General features: G+C 37.9%; 1 pseudogene; it reads left to right on the top strand.

Annotated features, from left to right (window-relative positions):
• Positions 1-18,277, top strand: part of LOC122092080 — a 22,203-nt pseudogene extending 3,926 nt beyond the window's left edge.
• The last annotated feature ends 6,518 nt before the right edge of the window (positions 18,278-24,795 follow it).

Genomic DNA, 24,795 nt, shown 5'->3' with positions numbered 1-24,795 from the left:
TCGGTATATGGAAGAATTGCCTGGTTGGACACTTCATGGGGAGTCGTCCCCCTGCAACATTGTCAAGCTCTCTCTAAGTAAACAATGGAGACCTCAGGGTCTGTTCGATACTTGCCTTCTGGATACTGGCATCTTAATCTTCAAATTCTCTGGTGAGGAAGATAAGCTGAGAGCCCTGGAGGGAGGTCCCTGTCAAGTGGGGGAAAAGCCAATCTTCCTCCATCAGTGGAATCATTTCCTGCAATTGAGTAAAGCCGACCTCCATTCCATCCCTCTATGGATTGCTCTTCCAAGTCTTCCCCTCCACTTTTGGTGTGAAACAGGCCTTAGCATCACATTGGGTCAGTAATAGGCAAGCCTTTGTACTCAATACTTAACAGAAAGGACCAAACTTATGGACTGTCTTGCCTTTGCGAGACTTTGCGTCAAAGTCTCCGCAGATTCCCTACCCCGGCCTTTGTTATAGTTTTGGATGATGAAGGTTTCTCCTTCCAACAGTCCACTATGAGTGGTTACCCCCACAGTGCTTAGTTTACAAGGTCTTCAGTCACCATACTCAAGCCTGCACCCCTTAGTCAACCGCCTACCGGTAGCTCCTTATACCCCCTCCTCAAAGCACCCTTCTGCAATTTGCAATCGAGACCCCAACTGTGGTCGGAGAAGACACAGAAACTGCAACCGTCGTTCCAAGGATATTTTGGCCCTTGGCTCCCCTAGAGGTCATGACTCTAGCCAACGTCATGGACCTCTGGTCTGCCAAGCTGCTCCCGCTCTGCACCTTGGACCTCTGGTCCACCAGCCTATGTTTGTCGGTCTCAAAAAGTTCGAGGCTCGTCTGGAAATTGATCTTTGCCATGATGGTGACCCTGCACTGCCTGCCCTTTTGAGTCACTGATGCCCCATTGGGTTGGCAACCTTGCTCCTTTTGGGCGATTGACTTGTCACCATCATCCGCCTACGTCCTCTGCCTCCGGCTCCCTGCCAAGTCCACTCCAGGGCAAGTTTTTCACCCCCCCTCGAACCTTTGGTCAATAACCTAGCTAGGACCACTAGTTACTCCCAGTTGATGTCGACTGTTTCCCCTTCAATGACCTTTCCCCCTTTTCCTGAGGCGCTAATCCTTCCTGTAGTCGATCCCTTCTTACCTCCTATGCCTTTAAAGGCTCCTACTACCCTAATGTAGGAATGGATTTCACAACCAAACCAGCCCCAACTGCAGGAACTTTTAAACTAAGAACAACCAAAAACCAATAGCAAACTTATAACAGAAAATCAGACTTTGGCCACAAACCAGAATTGATAAGCGATCTCAATGAACAGTAACCAGAAGCGAAATAAATCAGTAGCAGTCTTAGGATTAAACCAGAAATTTTAATAACAATATAAGACCTCCAGTAGGTTCAGATCACAGATGCTAATAGTCCAGAATGTCACAGTAACACAGAACAGAAAACAGAATCTAAATCTGTGTAGGTTTTGACAATCGACCAGAATTGCATGACAGTTCACTTCAGCAGATCCAGTGGTCTGATTGACCCCAAAATTGGATCGATCCTCTCTTTGGATAGGATTATCCTTCAGTCAAAATATGGAGGCCATCGGATGGCTGGTTCTCCAAAAACAGCTAGGCCGATAGGAAGGAAAACAGAGAAAACTAACCCAGAAATCTGCAGAGAAGTTTGATCACTAACCTGAACTGCTGGAGAAGAGAATCCAATCAGAAAACCAGATAAGAAAAGACCCACCCGGACTTCTCGCTGCAGAGTGTCGATCGGATCACACACCAATCCCTAACCCTTGATCAGACACAAAGATATAGTCATGGAGAAAACCCAGCGGCAGCAGCATGAAGCTTCTCTTTTTTTTTTTAATTGTAAAAATCGTCTCCCTCATTAAAAGAGCCATCATTTTTATTTATAATGATGGGGAGGGTTTACAAGTAATAGTAACTCAGAGTTACTAAATCTGAGTTACTAAAAATTGATTACAAGAAGTTACTAAAAACTGGAAATTAGAATCTAATGAAAATAGAAACTAGTCTAGACAGAAATTAGAAACTAACAATGACTTGAAATTAGAAACTAATTTAGGTACTGAAATTAGAAACTAAATAATCCCATCTAAAAAGGAAACTAAAGAAAAAGGAAACAAATCACTGAATCCCGTATGCAACCTTAGAACCCCTAGTTTAGACCCATAAAAGTAGCCCAAAACACTCAAAACAACATGGACTGAAGGCCCAACATGTATACAACCCAACTCAAGCTTATTCCTAATAAAACAAGCCTAGTTTGGTGAAGAATCTGCATCAAGTAGCCTGGTTATCACAACACATGTTTCATAGGTTTATTTGAGTTTATGGTAAGAGAATTTAGCCACATTAATTCATCTGTAGTGTGTGCCATAGCCCTATACTCGGTCTCAACACTTGATTGAGCCATTGTATTCTGCTTCTTACTCCATGTAATAAGATTACCACCAATAAACGTACAATACCTAGTAGTAGATCTCCGATCACCATCAATACCAGTTCAGTCAATATCAGAAGAACCATTAATATCAGTATGAACATGATGATGATAAACAAGAACTTTCCTTGAATCAAGCACCCTTGACATACCTCAGGATACAACATCTTGCCGCCTCCCATTGGAGGTTTTCCATGCATTGACTAATTACACCAACAACGAAATAGATATTAGCTTGGGGATACTAAGATATATAAGTTTCCCAACTAATCCTTTATTGATGTTTGTTGAAAAAATCCTCGTCATCACATGCTCCAAGCTTCATGAGGATCCATGGGAGTGTCAATTGGTTTACGACACAACATGCCGATCTTATACAGGAGATCAAGAACATATTTCCTTTGAGACAAACTAACACCCCTCTTGCTATGAATCTCTTTAATGTAGAGAATACCTGTGAATCCCCAAATCTTTTATCTGGAACTATAAGTAAGACTTGACATCTTCATTTCAAAACAAGTGATTACTAGAGACAATAATGTCATCAACATAAACAATGAATATAACTATAAGAATCCATAATCAGTGACATCTTTACTGAACTTATCAAACTAAGCTTGCGGTGATTGTTTCAGCCCAAAAATTTGTAGTGTATATACTTTTTACTCATTATCCACTTGAGTAACATGCTCAAGGGGTTGCTCCATGTATAACAATTCAAGCAAATCACCAAATAAATAAACTTTTTTTTATGTCAAGCTGAGGGTGGACCTTGGTGCAATGGTAAAGTTGCTCCATCGTGACAAAGGGGTCAGGACTCTTTGCGAAACGGGGGTAAGGCTATATATAATATGACCCTCCCCAGACCCCGCACTGGCAGGAGCCTCGTGCAATAGGTATGCCCCTTTTATTTATTTATTTTTATATGTCAAGCTGATTAAAGGCTAGTAAGGTTGACAACCAAAGAAATAAGTATGCTTATTGAATTTAAACGAGCAATAGAAGATAAAGTCTCAAAGTAATCGACACCATAGGTTTGAGTATACCCATTAGCCACCAAGTAGGCTTTAAGCTGCTCAACAAAAGCATTAGGGTTATACTTAGAGGTTTACACCCATGACACTTCACGAACTCCTTACTTGGAGTAAAGTCAACCAGATTCCATATCTGATGAGAAAGAAGAGCATTCACTTCCACATTTATAGCCGACTTCCAAACAAGTTGAGACAAGGCCTTACTGTAGGTGGTAGGAACATATTGTGCTGATATAGATAAAACAAAGCTATGAAGGGAAGGTGGAAGATGTGAAATGCAAACAAATTTATCAATGGGATAAGCAACAATGGACTTCTAAGTACAAGAATGAGTACCTTTATGGAGAGCAACTGGAAAGTCATCTTTTAACGGTAAAGGGGCACGACCTCTAGACAAATGGAGAAGGCAGTAAAGAAGTGTGAGCAGCGACTGGTGGAGTTGGCTTAGGACGACGACGATACAATTGAGGTGGCACTGGTGGAGTTGTAGTCGGAGGATCTGTAGAGGAATTAGGATTCAAAGTCATTTTTCAGGATATGACCCTCAATAGGAAAAATACGAGGTGTTCTTATAAAAGGTAAGATCAATGCCAAAAAATTTCCGATGGGTGACAAGTTTGTAACATCAATACCCATATTGAGTGCCCGAATAACTAAGAAAAATACACTTAACAACCCATGGTGATAATTTATCAAGTCCTGGGCATTGATTCCAGACAATAAGTACATCCAAATGCACTGGGTGCAAGGATAACAATGGGGAAGTAGGAAGAGGACTAAAACAGAGAATTAATTGTTTAGGACAAATGAGGACATTCAATTAATTAGATAATAGATAGTTAAAGCCGTATCTCCCAAAAAAATGTGTAGGAGTATGCATATGAATCATAAAAATGAGAAATTTCCAGATGCCAATTTTTCTTTTCAGTCACACCACTTTTCTAAGGGTTATTAGAACAACTAGTTTAACGAATAATATCATTCTTTAACCAAAACAAAGAAATTGAATTTCAAGTATACTCGAGTTTATTATCAGAATGAAAATTTGTAAAGAAAGTACTTAGGGGAGCCTATTTGCCCTAAAGATAAGGTGGTGGAAATTAAAAGGAGATTCCTTGAATTCATTTACTGATAAAGTGGTCAAACAAGGAAAGTAAGACTTTGAGGGAGATAATAATACAATATGGAATGAGATGACGACTTGTATTAAGAAGGTTGCTAAAGAGGCATGGTTCAAGGTTTCCACTGATACCATAGAAATTTCTCACATTTCCATGGTGTCCCAGGACTCCGATACCAAATACCATGTGACTTTTAAAAGTCATTGGTTTCGACTAGTATCGGACCGAAATGTGAGAATTTTTCTCAAAATGTGGGAATTTTCGAGTGGACCAATGGGTCAGCCGTTATAAAACTTTCTTAAATGGGAAACCAAGTCTTTTTATTTCAAAATTTCGACCCTCTCCCTCTATTTCTTCTCTATGAAGTGGGGAACTTGGGAAAACACTCAAGATTTTTCCCTTGTGCTATCAAATCTTCATTCTAAGCTTGGATCTTGCACATTCATAGCAAATCTACCTAAGGGAGCTTGGACCAAAAAGGTAAATCACATCTTCCCAAAAACTTGTGTTCCATCCTTCGAGAGCACCGGTTCATATAAATATGGTGGTGGGTATGGACAGTATGGTGGATCTTCTATTTCATTGGACTGGAGGGTAGTTCAAGGGGTGGGTCATCTTTTGTTGACAATATCTTTGGGTATCCATCCCAATCTTGTGTGCCATATCCACATCCACATCCACATCCTATCACTATGACTGAGCGTAAGAACTGTTGGGGGTCAAGGTAGTGAATTCCCAATTATAATTGGGTTACATCAAGAATCAATCTTAAGTCCTTATTTGTTTGCGCTTATCATGGATGACTTAAGCAGAGGCATACAAGATGTAGTCCCTTGGTGTATGCTTTTTGCTGATATTATTTTTGGAAGATGAGACAAAAGAAGGGGCCAAGTTGGAATAATGGAGATCAACCTTGGAATCAAAAGGCCTTAAGATAAGTAGAACTAAGACAAAATATATGGTATTCATCCAACAAAAAAAAGATAGAATATATGTTTTGTAACTTTAGCCACACTAGGACGGTTAATGAGAGGGAGCTTCCTCAAAGTGATTATTTTATATATCTGGGCTCAATCATAAATAAAGAAGGTGAGAGAGGATGATTTTGCCCAGAGGATTAAAATAGGATTATGAAGTGAAGAGGTACATCTAGAGTGCTATGTGTCTTTACATGTCTAAATAGACAGGTTTCATGTGAGACATGTGACTTTAAAGCCTGGGCCGAACCAGGTTTAACAGGTCAAAAACACATCAAAACCTGGTCCGATACCATTTTGAGCCTATGTTTTGACTTCTTGCAAAACCGAGATATCTCGGTTGAAACTGCATGTTACCAGGTTTAACAGGTCAAAACACATTGAAACCTGGTCTGATACCATTTCGAGCCCATGTTTCTTCGTCTTCTTGAAAAACCGAGATGTCTCAGTCGAAACTGCATGTTTTGACCGAGATGATGAACCGTGAATATAAGTATAGGGGATTGACCACGACCGGAGATATTGAATCCTATCTTGGTCCGTTGAGCTCTCCTCCTTCAATCTCTCTCTCTCTCTCTTTCTCCTTTTCTTCTGTTCTTCAAGCTTTGTAAGGACTCGTTGTTGATTTCTTTGCTGCTACAATATTAAAAGGGTGTAAAAATAATAATGTTACAGATAATTTGAAACCTTAAGGGGTGTCAATAAGAAAATCCCATTTATATATATATGCAATAGGTTTTGTGCATGGCCTTTTTCACAACCATTGGATGTGGGATGAGAGTCTACGGTGCACCCTCCTCATCCCCATCCGATGGCTATGTGCATAGTCGTGCACCATGCATTACCGTGCACAAAACCTCTCCCCATATATATATATATTAATATATATCTTAAATTTAGTGAATTTACAAAACTAACCATTAACTTAACAACTTATAACAATACCCTATAAAAACACATAACATAAAGACAATGACAACAAAGTCCCTGCGATATATAAATAAAACATTAACTGTGTTAATATCTTCATTTTATTGTTCTTGGTGCGATGCTGCTGTTTTTCTAAATATAATACAAACTACTTGCGATTGCAGTTGGTGAAAAATATTCTTCTATTTACAATTTTTGTGGCTAATTCTTATTCTGCCAATGAACTGAAGCCAAAAGGGCAATATGGATCGAGCGGAGGACTTGGTAAGGGAGATGGAAGAAGGAGGGATTGATGCTCCAATCGATATATATCATACCATGATGGATGGTTATACAAATATTGGCAATGAGGAGAAATGTCTCACCGTGTTCGAAAGACTTAAGGTACATGAAACAGAAAATCTCTTAATGCTCTCTGCAGACCAGGTAGTTGTTTAAACAGTATACAGTGACTAAGGGTATCATTTGAGACTTGAACCGGAAACAATCCTGGAACTGACCACTAAAACCTGGAACTAACTTGTCCATTTACTTAATGGGACGATTCTGGGAGCTGATTTTTGGGATTGATGAGGGTACGGTTATGGGATGGGTTTTCCTATGGGTCCGGAACAGATAGACCAGTAAGTAAGCGGATGGAACCGGAACTGCTAGGATCTGTTTAAGATTAATATTTACTTATTTAGGTTTAGGTAAAACTTAATAGTTATAACTTATATAAGGATCACGTCGTAATTACAAAGAAAAACTAAGGGTTATGTGTCAATAAAACACTCATATTCAAGTGTTTGAGACTTTGAAAGCTCAGAACCATTAAGGAGCTGGGACTGAGTTATGTCATAATTACAAAGAAACACTCAAATGTAAGTGTTTCAGACTTTGCGTGCTGAAAATCATTGAGGAGTTGGAGCCAGACTGTCCCGTTATTAAATGAGACTGGATCCTAGTTTTGGGACTGTTTAGTATGGAGGATGATCCTGGGACTGGTCCCTTGGGACCTGAATTGGTGAGGAACCATCCTGTTTGAAACCCTTAACTGTGATACCTTTTACAAAGTGGGAAGTTGGAAGTTATTTATTTTTTATTGTGTTTGTAATATTAAAAGTTATAATTAGATCATGGAAATTGTTCGAACTTTGAATGGACATGTTATCTTTCGATTCATAATTGCGGTGGCAGGCTACAAACCTTAACCCTAATTTATTTTTTACCGGTTGTATCTTTTGGTAGAAAATCTCTGGTTTCAGCACTTTCTGGAAATTATGGTGCCACCAGGTATTAAACTGAACTCAATTGAGTTTTGGATACCCCTGAAATTTGTGGTCTTTATGTGTATCACACATAGGATAGCATGGGACAGGAAAGGAAGAGGATAGGCTCTCTTAACCATGTGTGCCTCCCCTAGTCCCCTCTCTGCTCTGTCCCCTTGATTTACTTCTTCTTCTTCTTTTTTCCAATTTAGTGAGTACCCATCAATATACTTTTGATCTCTTTGTTATATATTATATAAACATTTGCTTTTAACAATAGTATGCATAATATATTTTCTAGTATGAAATGTCATATTACATAGTTTTGCTCATTAAGAAGCATTACCATAAGGGATACTATTTTCCAAATTGGGTAGATCTATTTGGTCAGCCAAATAATGTAAACAAAATAACCAATCAACAACCAGAAAATACTAGTAGAAGACCAGTACAGAAGGATTGCAGAGGGAACAAACCAGAATTGGGAGAAATTTATAACTTAAGATAGATAATTAATAACACAACAAAGCGTAAGTCAGCATGATGTTAGTTTCTACGAAACATCATAAGTGCATCTGATCTTTACTAATCACATCACTGCTACCATATGCATCTGATATTTACTAATCAGATCTCTAATCATGTGATCTTTTCTAATCACATCATTGCTACCTTATTTTTGGTGTTCTTTTGAATACCTCGATATTTGTAATTTTATCTGTTTTCTTTGTGAAGCTTACTACTTACTACTTCCCTTCCTTGGGAAGGGCTTATGATGTTGTTGTTGCTGCTATGATATTGCGGTTGATATTCTCTGCCACTTATTTTGCTTGTCTGTACCGCTTTTTTCTCCACTATTGTTGTTTATGATTGGAGTGCTTGAGTTGATATAGATACCAAAATGAAGTTCTATGTGCTCACTGGCGTCTATGACTTCTATATATGTTCAAGACTGGTTCTGTAGTTAATGTCTATTCTTGTTGTTCCAAGCTGGAGCCTTTTATATATATACTCCAGTTTGAGAGGGAGTGTTAACATATGTACCCTGCAGTATTATATTGGTATGGCATTGACCACAATAGGGGGTGTGTCCCTATTGTGATATTTGTTAAGTCATAGAGCTCTAAGATGAGTTTGAGTTTAGGAGTTAGCATTAGTATTAACTTTTTACTTTCCTTATATTGTTTCCTTGTATTAGATTGTAGTCAGGTGCTTGTCTTAGTAGATTTCTCACTAAGCTCTACTTGCTAGTTTATAAATAAAGGAGGAAGCCACGATAGGTCACACTGAACGCTATTGTGGCAGGTTGGATTCTCATTTGTTTCTCTTTCTCTTTTCTCTCCTTTCTCTTCACAATTGCAAGTACTGGTTTCAGGTCCTGGTTTTGCTACATGGTACCAAAACTGTAACTCATATTTGCTATCTCCTCGATAACTGTTTTGAGAGTCGTACTAGGGTTTCTGGTTTGTGGTGTACAGCCCTAGTTCGACTCTCACAAAGTGGAATGGACGGGATAGGTGGCGTTACACCACAAACCATAGTACGATTCTCAAAACAGTTATCAAGGAGATAGCAAGTATTAGTTATCCCTTCAGGCGCCTGATTATGTGGAGGAACATAACTCTTATCCCTTCAGGCGGCTTCTCTGCGGTTGCCTTGACCGACCAGCTGATTTCGTTTTTTTTTCTTTTTCTTTTTTTCTCCTACTTCTCCTCCTCTGCTTCTTCCGCCTTCATCTGTTTTTTTTTTCTTACAGTTCTCTTCCTGCTTCTCTCCCTCTCCCAGAATGCCACCGCGTGGTACAGCTTCTTCACCTGTATAATCGTGATGCATGGTATTGAAGATGTCAAAAATTAGCTCCCTTGGTAGCCTCTAACTACTTGTAGATGATCTGGTGCACCACTGACCAAGTGTCGTGTAGAAACGAGAAAAAAATTAGCTATACCATACTACCATGTAACTAACTATGTGTAACTAAGCTTTTCATAGAATAAACTATATGTAACAAAACTACGCATGCTTAGGGTGCCTGAGTGACACCTAGGCTGGTGTCTAGGCGCCTAGATGCTTGACCAGAGCCTTGCATTGCCTTGTCGCCGTGACAACTATGACGCAAATATATGATTGAAATGATAATGCTTGCATAGTAAGTTTGGGATGATGCGATCGATTTTCAGTCCATATCAAGAGAGCTAGAGAAAATGTATATCTATATCACCCACATAGTTTTTAAGGCGCTGATGCGGTCTAGAGATGGTAAGGCAGTGCTCCGCCTTATGTGAAGTGGCACCTTATGGGTTTTTTTTTTTTTTTTTTAATTCATTTTAAAATTACTTGATGAAGATTCCAAAATAGATTTTTTATTGGTAGGTGTATGGTTTTGTTAACACTTGAGATGTATGGGATCAGCTTTACTCCATCAAAAATAACCAAAACAAACAAAACAAAAACACGATTTACAAACAGGGTTTGGATTTTGTCAAGGGTTTTAAGAAAGGGCTTTGAGAAGGAATCAAGGAACAAGGAAGAACCATTAATCCAGGCCACCATTTTGCTCCGGCAACGGTGAGCTTCATTCTGCTTTGACGGGAGTAGAAATATAGTGGATGACCTTAGGACTTAGGCACTCATTTTGGCATCATAGAGGTAAGTATAATAAATACTTGTATTTTTTATGTCTTATTTTCTTTATATTTATAATTTTGTTTCATAATTATGTATTTATATTATATGTTAATATGTTATGATGATTAATGATTGATGATTGATGAAGATGAACTTAGTTTATTCACTTTATTGATTTGTTTTCTTGATGAATATCTTACATTGGTATGAATATGAACATTTAATATTTATTTAACATATGAGTAATAGGATTCAACTAGAATTTGAGCCAAATAAATTGGTTTTATAAAAAAAAGTACACAGGAACACTTTAGTCGATAAAGCGACGCTTTATGCCCGCCTTATAGCTAAGGCGCTCTGAAAGACCCTCAAACGCCTCCGTCGCCTTATCGCCTTAAAAACTATGATCACCCATTATTGATGATAGGGAGATACCTCAAAGCGATAAGTTCAGATACCTAAGTTTTGTGACTTCTGTCATAATTCATAAATAAAGGAGAAAAAAGAGGAAAAGCAGGGGATCAAGTGAAGAGGTGCTTTTCGAACACTGTGTGGTAGACAAATTATTCTATAACCCAAAGGAAATTTTTTTTAGGATACTTATGAGATCAGCAATGATGTATGGAGCTGAATGTTTAGCAGTATAACAACATATGAATAAAATTTGTTTAGTTGTCATGAGGACGACCCGATAGATGAGTGGTGAAACTAGAAAAACTAAATCAAGGAATGAAAATATTAGAGGTAAATTAGGAGTAACTATGATACATGATAAGTTCAAAGGAATCCATTGGAGGTAGCTTAGATATGTGCATCAAAGTTATTAGAGTGCACTGGTAAGGAGTGATATGATTTTGATTGGAGGCACTTCAAGAGCAAGAGGCATGTCTAAAATGACTTTAGGAGAAGTGGTGAGAAACGACATGCATGGATTATGTTTGACTACAAGTATGGCTTTGAATAGAGTTGAAGGATGGAACATAATCTATGTAATTGTCCCCATTTATTTGGGATGCAGCTTAGTTGAGTTGTATTTTCTAGTTTCTACATAACTGTGGCTCTATATGCTATTATTTGGTTCTAACATTTCCTAATGATATTACAGTAGAAAACATGGTTTAGTATTGTTCTTATTGGATTATGTTCTGGCATTATTGGCGCTTGATTAATAGGTCCATGCAGTATATGTCAAAGAATGACAAAAGGTGATTTTAGCAGTATATGTCCTAATAACATGTCAAAATGTGTTAGATCATGGATTGTATATTTATGTCTGATGCACTGGTCTCCACTGTTAATGTTGCTACAGGAATGCGGTTTTACTCCTTCAGTGATAAGCTTTGGGTGCCTACTTAATATTTACACAAAGGTGATCCAATTCTTTTACTCTCATCTCGTTTGTTGTAGGCTTGCTCTTCTTCTGGTCCGTGTGTGTGTGTGTGTGTGTTTTGAAGCTTGAGAATAACCAGAGGATTACAAACAAGAGGAACAAGAGATTCAAGAAAAAGGAGATGAAAAAGGGGGGGTGGGGGTGAGGGGGAACAAATAGGTGAAAAAAGCGCTAGTAGCTTTGACCACCAAACTCATCACATTGCAAATCAATGGAACAATAGACCATTGGAATGCCTTCCTCAATTACTCAGTCAACCCTTATGTAGAATACTAGAGTATTTATATTCTTATTATGTTTACCCTCCTCTACCTCTTCCTCTTGTTGATTACACCCCCTTAAGTAGTGTTTCTGATGCTAAATTTTCTTTGAGCATTCTCTGATTTTCTTTTCTTTTCTTTTCTTTTCTTTTCTTTTGATTGCAATCTTCTAATTTGGTACCTAAGGTTTTTTTTTGCTCTGTTGACACTTAGTGATGACAACCTCAACTTGATTTCTATTATGCATAAATTTTGTTAGGTGATGTACTGATGTCACATTTTTTTTCCCAATTAAAGAAACCAATCGCATAAATAAACACTTCCATTTTGGAGATCAACCTATATGTCAATATGTCATTTACCTTCTTGACAGTTTCCACCCTTCTTTTTTACCTTCCAAAATCTCCCATCTCAGTGGTGCACTCATTCTTCGTCCCTTTGCTAATTTTTCCTTACTGTTCTATTGAGCTACTCATGGTTGTCAAGGTATCGCCAAGGCGGTGAGTTGGCAACTTGGCAACTTATCATCTAGGTGGTTTGCTTGGGGCCTAGGCAACAGTCGCCTTGTTGCACTGCATGTCGCCTTGTGTTTTTGTACTTATTTATGCCAAATATCATTGAAGTAAATGTTTTTTATATTTGTTATTTCATTTACTTATGATATTATTCATAAAAAAACAAATACCCCATACTTGAATCCAATAAAATAGTTTAAAAATCAAATTCCAAAAGGATAAAAATTCAGCTCCCTAGTCCAAGAACAAAAACTGGATTTTGGTTATAGGGGCAATTTTTAACTTTTAAATGTTGGGGATTTTCTCAATTATGAAAGTTTTATAATTTATATCATGTTAAAACATTGCTAAAAACTAAAAGTCCAATAAAATGATTTTTTGTTTTGATATCCATAAAATTATTTTCATTCGGGCGATTTTAATAGCATTCACGCACTTTAAAGTAAGTTTGACCGGAGCATAACTTTGTCATTACAACTCAGATTTAAGTAATCTTTGACTTGTTGGAAAACTGATTTTATGTTATACCTAATACAAAAAGTCTCATGTAAAAATAAATCATTTGACCAATTAAATTTATTATAGAACATGAGCATATCTCTAAATATTGATTTTTTTTATAACTTAATATGATTTAATGTGGATTTTTTATGATTTTGGGTGGCTAAATGTTGATTTTTAATGACTTGATGTGACTTAATGTTGATTTTTTATGATACAAGGTATATATAGCTTACTAAATAATGTCAGAATATAGGGAAAATAAAAAATAAACTTGGTCGCCTTATTCGCCTTAAGGAGGGCGCCTTCTCGCCTAAGCGCTTAGACAGCCCTCCACCGCCTTGGTTCGCCTTGGCGTGGTGACAACTATGGAGCTACTTTATTTTCAGTGCTTTTGAAGCCATTTACCTGATTTTCTAGTTGTAAACACTTTCTTGATCATCTAGTTGCAAACACAAACCCATGGTCATCAGACTTATTCCAGCTTGGGACTCTTATTCTTCAGTTTCTTGGTGATTACCGAAGGACCACGCTAGCTCATACATGAGTTAAATGTCTAATTCGTAAAAAATATTCATGCTTTACCGGCTGAGAGCTTCTATCATGAGAGATTTTGCATAACATTTTGTATTAGGATCCACTTTTAATTAACAGGAATCAAATATGGAAAAAAGCTCAATGTTGATCAGATGTTCCTGTTTAATTGTTTCCTTATCTTAGGCACATTTATAATGCAATGTCTCTTGATTATCTTCTCATCTTCATTGGACTCCCACCCAAATTAACTCTGCCATTTTTTTCTTCTTAGTTGCTCTGTTCTATAGCTTCTGCCCTCTTCACCACATTTCTGTATCAGTTTCCTGTGTGTGCGCTTCATTAGCTTTAGAGTTTAAATCCAAAACCTCATTTTTCTTGGATCAATTCCAGTTGCTGAATAGCTAAATTTTATGTCTCTCATCTTCCACAACAACAACAACAACATCCAAAACCTTATCCCAACTTAATGGGGTAGGTTACATGGAGATTCCAAACAAGGACGAGCCTGAGGTTCCATGCAAAAAGATTGATGGGCTATGGCTAATTATAATTAGTGCCGGCTGTCAACCTGACGCACCACTACAAATCAGCCACAGGTTTATAACGATAGACTATAATAAGGTACCGGTTGTCTACCTAAGGTTCCATATAGATCGGTCAAGCCAAAGCATCCTACATGCATTACGTCTACCACCAAGGCAATCCATCACCCAACCTACTTTTATGAAAGGAAGAATGAGATAACGAATTCTTGACAGCCCCGCTAAACACGAAAAATAGTAAGAAATCAAAAGTCTGCACAATAAGGAAATTTCTTTGCATTTTTGTATCAACCCATATTACGATCCATGACCCAATGACCATTTAAGAGAACTACATAATTCAAAAGTTCCCAAGTAAGAATGAGTGATTGGATTCAGATTGAAGGAGTTAAAAGAGATAGGGGGTAGGCCTAAAATGACCATAGGCGAAGTGGTGAGGAACAACATGGTTAGTCTCGGTCTTGTCCCAAGTATGACCTCGGATAAAGCCTATTGGGCAAGAATCCATGGAGCCAAATTTGCACATATTGTGCAACTCCTTGTAACCTGTGTGTCATCAAGCACCTTCTAGGCAGCTAAGTTTTTTCCTTTTACAGACGCTGTTGGCTGTATTCTGAAACACATGCTATTGTATGAGAGAGATGCAATTATGCATAGACTGGACCTTGGACTTATAGCTATGGCTACAAAGCCAAGAGACCTTTTGAACTCAAGGGTATCTAGCCCATGGAAATAATATAGCTTTTGCATAACCTGTATGGATTTCTACTCGCAAACCCAAACTCTGTTATAGCTGAGGAGGAAGTTTCCTTGTTAAAGCTGAGCAAAAGCATATTCATGTAAATTATGCTCTTAGTTTGTTGTTAGAACAATAGTTCATGGTAAGTAAATCCTTTAAAAATTTCATATCATAAATATGTGATAAATACTGTGTAAAAGTGCCTGTCTTAACTGAATTCATACTATACAGCCCTGACTCTTATCATTTTGAGATTATGAGTAATCTTTTGGTGAGATTTAAGTTCCATTTTGATAGAATTTACGTTTCATTGTTCCATTGTTTCAGAAGGGAAAGATTTCCAAAGCCTTGGAGGTCAGCAAAATGATGGAATCAGGTGGCATAAAACACAACATGAAAACATACACCATGATGATCAATGGATTTTTAAAACTGAATGATTGGGCAAATGCATTCGCTATTTTTGAAGATGTGGTGAAAGCAGGTATGAAGCCTGATGCTGTGCTCTACAATAATGTCATCAGAGCATTCTGTGGCATGGGTAACATGGATCGAGCCATTCGTACTGTTGAACAAATGCAGAGGGAGAGACATAGGCCCACTTCACGGACATTTATGCCAATCATACATGGCTTGGCAAAAGCTGGAGAAATGAGAAGAGCCCTTGAGATTTTCAGTATGATGAGGAAGTGTGGATGCATTCCTACAGTTCACACTTTCAATGCTCTAATTCTTGGCCTTGTTGAAAAACGCCAGGTAATTTGTGATTTGAAGTGAAAAGAGGGTAAAAGACTTGAAGGTAGGACCATTAAAAGTGGTCATATCTGCACTTCTAGACATGGTTATGTTCTGATATCATGATTGTCCCCTCACTACTGTGTCTTGTTTTGTGCAGACAACCAAAGAATTTTTTTTATTTTTTATTGGGGGTGGGGTGGAGTGGTGAGGAACTAACTACAGGGGATATTGATCACCAATATAATAAGCTTTGTCTTCAGACCATTTTCTGTGCATTTTTTAACATTTAGAACAGGCATTGAGATCATAGATATCTTCTTTCTTTGATTTTTGGAACACATCCTATCATTAAGCATCTATGGCTCTATCTAGTGTATGATCCATAACGACGAGCAGCTAATGGCAAGTTAAGTACGCAGATTGTAATCATATGATGGTGAAACCAATCACTAGCTGTTTAATATTTCTCTCATTTTTATTCTTGTTAACAGTTTGTGTCAAATGCAATATTTATTCTCCTACTTCTTTGTAGATGGAGAAGGCTGTTGAGGTCTTAGGAGAGATATCATTGGCTGGCATAACTCCCAATGAGCACACCTTTACAACCATCATGCATGGTTATGCATCTCTGGGTGATACGGGAAAAGCTTTTGAGTACTTTACTAAAATCAAAGATGAGGGATTGAAGCTTGATACTTTCTCATACCAAGCATTACTTAAAGCATGTTGCAAGTCTGGGAGGATGCAAAGTGCTTTAGCAGTTACAAGGGAAATGAGTTCTCAAAAGATTCCACGGAACACCTTTGTGTACAACATATTAATTGATGGGTATGGATTAGTTTTATATTATATTAATATCTTTATGCTCTCTCTCTCTCTCTCTCTCTCTCTCGCACTTGTGTGTGTGTGTGTGTGTGTGTGTGTAAGCCAATGGCACTTTGACTTAGATAATACATGTCGACTTTCAAAGCTATTTCTATAAATCCATACTATGTGATGCTTGAAGGCATGACTCCTGTAACAGCAATTAGAGTCTTTTCTGCCAAGCTAGGCATATGTCTATGTCAAGAACATCACTCCCGTATGCGACAACCCGTCCTGGTGGGGGTTTGTTGCCCATACAGTAGCCTAGGCATTGGCCAGGTACTTAACAAGCCAAACTTTGCCCTTGTGCTCCCAGCTTTATCTGTAACAGTGTTTATTTAATGTGAGGGGAAAAAATAGCACCTCTTTGTTAACTACTTTGTTTTTTTTTTTTTTTTTCCACAAGCACCATCCTTTTATTCAATTTAGGTTTTTAAAATATTCACTAATTGTTATGGTGCAACTCTATTACACAAAACATGTTTATTAAGAAAATTAAAAATAAAAATCTTGTTAAAGAGCACCTTTATTTCTTTGATGCGTGAAAAACAATTTATTTTTTTTGATGTGTAACACATAAATGTGATACATACATATAATGTATTGACATTTTATTGGCACTGACCAGTGTCCAGCAACCAGCCAAAATGTGACCCTAGGCATTCTCTTAGGTAGTCAACATCTTGGTGGTCTTGCATAGCCTCCCCTAGACTGCCTGATCGCCTGGATGTTGCCTTGACAACACTGTTAGTGAACATTCTGCTTTCAGAAACACTCGTACACTCAGATTAGTATTTTTCTTATGTAGATGGGCTCGAAGAGGTGATGTGTGGGAGGCTGCTGACCTCATGCAACAGATGAGGCAAGAGGGTGTTCTTCCTGATATCCATACTTATACGTCTTTCATAAATGCATGTTGCAAGGCTGGAGACATGATGGTGCGTTATAATGCTTCACTTGTGGTTATATTTATTTATTTAAAAAAAAAAATCATTTTCTGGTTCATTTTCTGATCAGATATAGTCTATGCAGAGAGCAACAAAGACGATAGATGAAATGGAAGCTGTTGGTGTGAAGCCTAATGTTAAAACGTATACCACTTTGATCCATGGATGGGCAAGAGCCTCACTCCCTGAGAAGGCTTTGAGATGCTATGAAGAGATGAAGTTGGTTGGCTTGAAGCCAGATAAAGCTGTTTACCATTGCCTGATGACATCATTACTATCGAGGGCTACTGCTGTTGAAGAATATATTTATTCAGGCATTTTGTGCATCTGTAGAGAGATGGTAGAGCTGGGACTGACGGTTGATATGGGGACTGCAGTTCATTGGTCCAGGTGTTTATGCAAGATTGAGAGGTCAGGTGGAGATCTTACTGAAGCCTTGCAAAAGACCTTTCCTCCTGCTTGGAACTCATATGGCAGCCTTTTTGAGAGCTCCAATCAGATGGACAGAGATAATGATCTGGAAAATCAGGATGACAATGATGATGGTGGTGGTGGTGATGCATATGATGAGGATGAGAGTCACGATGATGATAATTGCTCAAGGGAGAGTGATGATCTAGATGTCATAGATTCTGGTTTTAATTGATGAGCTGGAAGATAGTTCTAATGCAGGGTATGGTATTGATGGTGTCCAGATGGCTTGTATGATGGTCCCAGCTCCAATCGTAGGTATGAAACTGATGGGCCTGAACTTTAAATTTTTGTTTTATGTGTCAGGTCTCCATGCTTTGTGATGTGCACTTATTTTCTATGTATTAACTTTGATTTTTCCTGGAGCATTTTTTCACAGAATCTCACAAGGCAGATCATAAAATCATGAAATTAGGACATCTCACCAAAAAAAAAAAAAATATATATATATATATATGTATGTATGTATAATTCCTCTAATGAGAGGAATGCAAGAAATCATATTTGACAACTTGACCATGGAAAAAATAAAAAGTCAGTTCTTATGATTAATAGCTTTATATATGTTCTAATGCATCTAGGAAAGTCAACCCACTAGTGCACTCAGCTATCTTCCTGCTTTTTTTTTTGGCTGAATAAGAAATTTATTACCAAAGAGGGAAGAAAGGGGGGGTGTAGAAAAGCCCCGAAGGGGGAAGTAAACAAATATAGCAAAGCAAAAGCAACAAAAAAGAGGGGGAGACAATGAGCCTGTTCCTTGGGGAAATTTTCTTACAACAACTCAGCCTTTCCCAAGTAAATGGGGTCGGCTTCATGGATATGCGAGTAGGGAAGACGAAAATGAAAAGAAAGAGGAGGGAAAGAGAGAAAGAAGGGAAAAAGCAAAGCAGCACCAAAACACCTCCAAGACATCCCATCTACAAACAATCTGTGACACAGATCTTTGTCTTTGAAACAGCTCTGCTAGATGTCATACTAGGATCAAGGCCTAGCCTATGCATGTCTTTCTTTACCAATACTCATCAATAGTCATCTTAGGTCTGCCCCTAGCCCCTTTAGCTCCATCCATCCTAATCTAATCACACCACCGCACCTTCAGGAAATTTTCTTCTATTGGTTAAATATCTTCATAGATACAATTAATACTGCTCTTCTAGTTTTGAACTTTTGTCCTCACTTTCATCGCCAAATCCCCCCACTTTTTCCTTTTTATCTGCAACCATACATGTTCCTACAGTCCTATGTGTTGGTTGGAAGGTGATATGATCTTTCAGGTCATCAAACTTTATCTTGGAGTTGAAGTTCAAACATTATTTTCCTTATCGAGCATTTGATTTGTTTCTTATCTATCTCATTCCTCATGAATTGCACAATATTTGGCTTGTTATTACCAACTCGTTTTTGCAATCAATTAGTTTCTTTTTCTTCATTCTCTTGGGGATCCACTCAATTGTCTCAACCAAGGCTTAAAGTATCGGTACCAGTCCCCGTATCGGTATGATAAATTTAAGATACGTATCGGAGGGTATCGTATCTTTTTAAAAAAAAAAAAAGGCTAAAATAGAGAACACAGTATTGAGAGATAAGTGTATTCAATTGAAATTGTTCAAAATGATGAGATTTTTTACATGTAGTAATGGTGTATTGTTGACTTTCTGAGAAATGATAAAATCTATAAACAAATTGATGGAATAATTTATGTTTGATGCACTGTTTTAATTTGTTTTACCCAAATACACTCAAACGTAACAAAAAAAGAAGTAAAACAAACTTAATTGTTTGATCTTGCCATCCAGCTTCTTATAAAAATACTCTTAGAACACTACAAAAGGTATGGCAGTAACTTGAGCAATCATGATACATGACATGAGATACCATATTCAAATTTGTGGAAGGATCAACACACTTGGTTTGTCGCAAGGACAAACAAAGTTAATTGGAAATGATGACACTAGTTGTGATGATTCTTATAGAATTAACAATTAAATGGAATGGAGAAATCAAACGGAAGATACTTATCTGGCTGCAAGGACTTTGCAGATGTAAACTGGAGGAGATGATCAAGATGAGAATGCCATAATTCATGACAAGGAGGATATGAAAAGAAAGGTTAATCAAGATTGTGAATTCTTTCGGGTAAAAGTGCATTTGTGCTTCAAATTTTGAAAACTTAAGTATTGCCAATGAGAAGAACAAGCTCTGTTTTTAAAGTGAAATGGGTTATGTAGATACGTATATTAAGTATCAGTGAGTGTCGGTTTATTATCAGTTGTGTATCGGTGAGTATCGATTCAATACGGTTCGATACGAACTGATACACATGTAATTCAATTGTTCGGGGCTCAGTTTTACATATTGAGAGTATCAGTATGTATCGATGAGTATCAAAGAGTATCGGTGCATATCTTACCCTATCGTACGATACGCTTCGATTCATAAGTGTTTTTTAAGATGTATGTATCGTATCAAGGCTGACCATATGTATCGTACGATATGCACCGATATTTTAAAGTTTAAACCATGGTCGCAACTGGCCAGGACACTTGTTGAATTTGCAGGTTAAGGTTAGTTAATATGTAGTAGTTGATGGATTAATTGATCCAAGCAATAATTGAGCCGAATATGGTTTTGTATTTTACAGAAGGATAATGCCATCAGAAATACTTCTTACTGACACTGTGTATGCTACTTGCCTGCCCCCTACCTGTAATCAGGAGAACATAGAAGAACCCCAATATTGCCCTAGAGTTTCTGTGATCTCAAATATAATGTTGGGAATGGACCACAAGGTTTGGGGGGGTTTGAGAATGGGACCACAAGTTTTTTTTTTGGGTGGGGGGTGTTTGGTTCCTTTTTTCTTCACATAACAAAAGTTCCATATGCTTATTAATCTTTCAGTGAGGGCGCCTGGGCGTAATTGTGTTAAAAATGATATTTTGAAACACCCCCCAATCCTTTGAAAGTATGAAGTTGAATGATCATTTAGTATAGGCATTTTCCCTTGCTTGATAACTTGAATATGCTTAACCTTACCCCTACTATCTGAAGTCAGCTATACAAATCCTGCTCTGAAATTCCACCCTATTTAGGGCGCAGTCCATCCATTTAAATCATGAGCTCTTATGCCTGTTCTAACTGATTCTACGCTTGTCCCTTTTGGCCTTACCATTTTCCTTCTAGCCATCAACTTGCACCCCAACAATCTTCTGTGCTCATTGGTTTTCATTGGCCCATGATAAAATTCTCAGTAAACTTGCACGGTTGCACTATATTCCACAATTGTATTAATTTCTGAATTTATCCTTGTCTTGCTGCTTATCCTTATGCACCTACTGATATCTCATTAATTCTCTTTTATGCATTTATTATCCCTTGATTGCCTGGTGTTCCTTTAGCATGGTTGGTCCTATGGCTGTCTTGGAAATTTCTCCCGACAATTCTGATGGTGATTGTCAATTCACAGAACTCTCCACGTCATCCATCCCATTTTTATCCTATTTGTATCATATTCCTCAATCTCATTACATGGTAATATGGTAGTAGTGCAACCTACATTTATGAACACACACAAATTCTACTTGATTCTTATATTGTAATAAAGAACTCATTGAACTCCCTGAAACCTTTCTCTTTATTTTGTCAATCACTTTATAACACCTTTTCTTCATTCGTTTGGTTGAAATGTGCAGCTAATGTTGTAGTAATAGTAGTAAATATAGCATTCACTTCTTGCATAATACTTTTCCATTGGTTCCTTTGCCAATCTTCTGTATTTTTCCACTTGCCAGCTTTGAGTTTCTTTGAGTGCAAAAGTCATGTTTTCCTTCTCCCATTTTCTGTTTCATTGATTAAGTGAGGTTAACCCACTTTTAGATGTCTTGATTCAGTGAAGGGTACCCTTTCTACCAGAAAAAAAGATTCAGTGAAGGGTACCCTTGATGCGTTTGTTTTCTCTACCTCTAATTTTTAATGTCAGGCGATAGTTTATCAACATAGTTAGTTCTGATATAGAATAGAGTTCTGGCAGTGAAGAACAAAAGTGGCTTAACCATTTCAGAAAGCAAAATGGAGTGGGGTTTTTTTTTTTTAAATGAATTTTTCACGAAGAAAACAACCCCATTGAGATGGCAGAAGGCTTAATTTAGTTGAGTGTCAGTAAGAAGAGAATTTATTTAAAAGAAGGTATATGTTATAAAGCTCTCACCCTCCCCCCACTCCAATACAGATTATCACTAGAAGCCCTTCAAAAATAGTGGGGTTGGTCCTGGTTAGCAGAAAACATTTTTTTGGGTAATTTATTACGAAAGAAAAGGAAAACACATACAGAGCCTCAAAGAGGGGGAAGAGGAAAAGACCAAGGAACATCCCTTAGGAAGAGGGGTCCTAATAACAATGGAAGAAAGCCCCCAGGACACACCAATGTGACTATTCCTTGGGGGAAGCAATACAATTTGTGGATACACTGGATACTTTAGTTTTGACATCAAAGGAATGGATTCCCGAATCTTCTCCGGAGGACGAGAGTTGGATGTCCATTTCCTACAATTTTTCTCCATCTAGATCTTGCTGATGGTAGCACAAAAAACAAGCTTGCCCACGGTGTCGCAAATAGAAGTCCCGGAAAATGACATGCCCATCCATAACCACTTCATCTGGAAAGGGAGAATTCTTCTCCTTCTGGGCCAACGCTTTGCAAGAACTCCTTTCCAAATGGTGGAGGAGACAAGACAAGCAAAGAATAGATGGTCTATATCTACAGGCTTAGATCCACAGAGATGGCAAAGAGTGGCAGCAGGAATTCTCCAGGAAGGACTACATTGGAATTTGGAAGGAAGTTAGTGAGCGCTCACCAAGTAGTGAAGCTTTAACAGGGAATATAATGCTTGAACCAAAGAAGTTTGTGCCAAGGAGAAGGGGTGCCACGAGATTTGACAAATTCCCAAGCTGCCTTGGAGCTGAAGAGCTCGGAAGGGGAGGGAGACCAGGTAATAGTATCTTCACTTCTTAGCTGGTATCTAGTAACAGATGGAAGGGCATTCCAGATATCAGCAAGGAGAGGAGAGTAGGGGACCGAAGGGGTCCAGGTGACCGAAGTCAGAATATCTGAAACTAGAGAATGCTTGGAGAAGCTCAAAAGAATAGATAATTCTAGCACTGATGACATGAGAAAGCGCTACTTAGTTATTATGTGGTGAGTTTGAAATAGGGCTTAAAAGTAGAAGGTATGGGTGGAAACTTTGAAGATGGTCGGATATAGCTCTATTTCAGGATAGCAAAGTGCAACAACTGCATCACTGGTCTGCTCTAACTGTGTTCATTTCAGGAGAAAAGTTCTGTAATAAATAGTGTACAGAATATTTTGATGCAATCTCAAGGGGATGGGGAGGGCAACTTTGATTTCCCTGTAAAATTTATAAGCCTTTATTTAATCCTATCTTATATGTTTAATAAAACTGCCCGTAATTTCACAGTTATATGATAGTCAGTCTATATGATCAGCGGTTATTTGAGTAAACCACGTGCCTTATGAGTTATTTGAAGCTCCAACCAAGTGTGACAGTCTGCAACTCTGCATCATAACTAGCAAAAATAAATAAAAGTACGCCGGTCTGCACTGTTATGCATGTAGTTTGGTTGCTGGGTTACATTAGCAGTTGAAGCCGCGGATGTGGTCAAATAGATGGTGTAAATTTACATTATATGAGAGTTTTATTTTCATTTTAATTGCCTCCTATATTATACCTCATCAATGTTTTACATAGGCTTGTCCCAAGGCCTAAAGAGCAGTTGGACATTTTTTTCCCAGGCCTTTTTCATAGGTTGAAGCCTGAGGTCAACATTGTCTGCAAGTGTAATCCCCCCCTACCCCCACCCCAAACAAAATCCAAGTTTCAGCTTAATTGTCATCAATCTTGTCATGTTTCTTATGTTTCTAGTGTAGTAGTAATTCTTTGTCCTAAAGAATAACATTGGGTGATTATGGTCGTCCCATTTCTCAGTGGTTTTGCGTTATGTGCCTAGACAAGCGTATGGTTGGGAGGGCTACATGCAAGAGGATGCTCCTTGGTGGGATGTAAAGTGGGAGTAGTTATGAAAACTAGTTACTAACATATTGTGTAAGTTAAATCATAGATGTAGTGGGTTTAGTTAGGACTCTATTAAGTAATGGGGGAAGTGGGTTATTACAAGTTATTTCGACGGATTTGTACTCTTTAAATAACTTGCGTATAATGAAATGAACCGTTGAAATCTCTAAATTATCTCTAAAAGATATGAGGTATGCCTTCTCATCCAAGCCAAGAGACGTCAGGTTTCGTCTGTAAAGCCAACCCCTTTATGTGTATTTTATCTCTTTTCTATTTTCTCTCTCTTTGTCCATATAATTTTGTTTCATCGCTTGTCATTATGTTATATTTACCTGCCAGTACCGCCCTTCACTTTCTCCAACTAAGTTTGAGAGTGATATCTACATTTTTTTTTTTTTATGGGTAAATGGAGATCTATTATGAAAGCTGCGAAGTACACATAGGTGAAGGACCAGATGGTTCCTTCAGCCATGAAGTGGAATTGGGCCAGATTGTCATCCGCAGCAATGAGAGTGATATCTACATCTATGCTTGGGAATTTGGTCATACGGACTGTTCGCACGTTTAGTCACAATCCTCATACAGAGACTCTTTCTTGTGTGTGTGTTCGCAGTATCAATTGCTGTTTTAAATGCTCACAAACATTTCTTTTAGGTTCTTTTTGAATGATTGCAGCTTCAGTTTATGTTTCTCCAAAAAGCTTTGACACAAGAATTGTTTTCAATATACCTTAATATGGAGTTTTTACCATATGGAGCCCAAAAGTAGTCTTCTGATAAGACTTATCATGTTGACAAGTG

Source organism: Macadamia integrifolia, chromosome 10 (genome assembly GCF_013358625.1).
Source record: "Macadamia integrifolia cultivar HAES 741 chromosome 10, SCU_Mint_v3, whole genome shotgun sequence".
Taxonomy (NCBI): domain Eukaryota; kingdom Viridiplantae; phylum Streptophyta; class Magnoliopsida; order Proteales; family Proteaceae; genus Macadamia; species Macadamia integrifolia.
The sequence above is the reverse complement of the archived record's forward strand: the minus strand, read 5'-3'. Positions and strand labels throughout refer to the sequence as shown.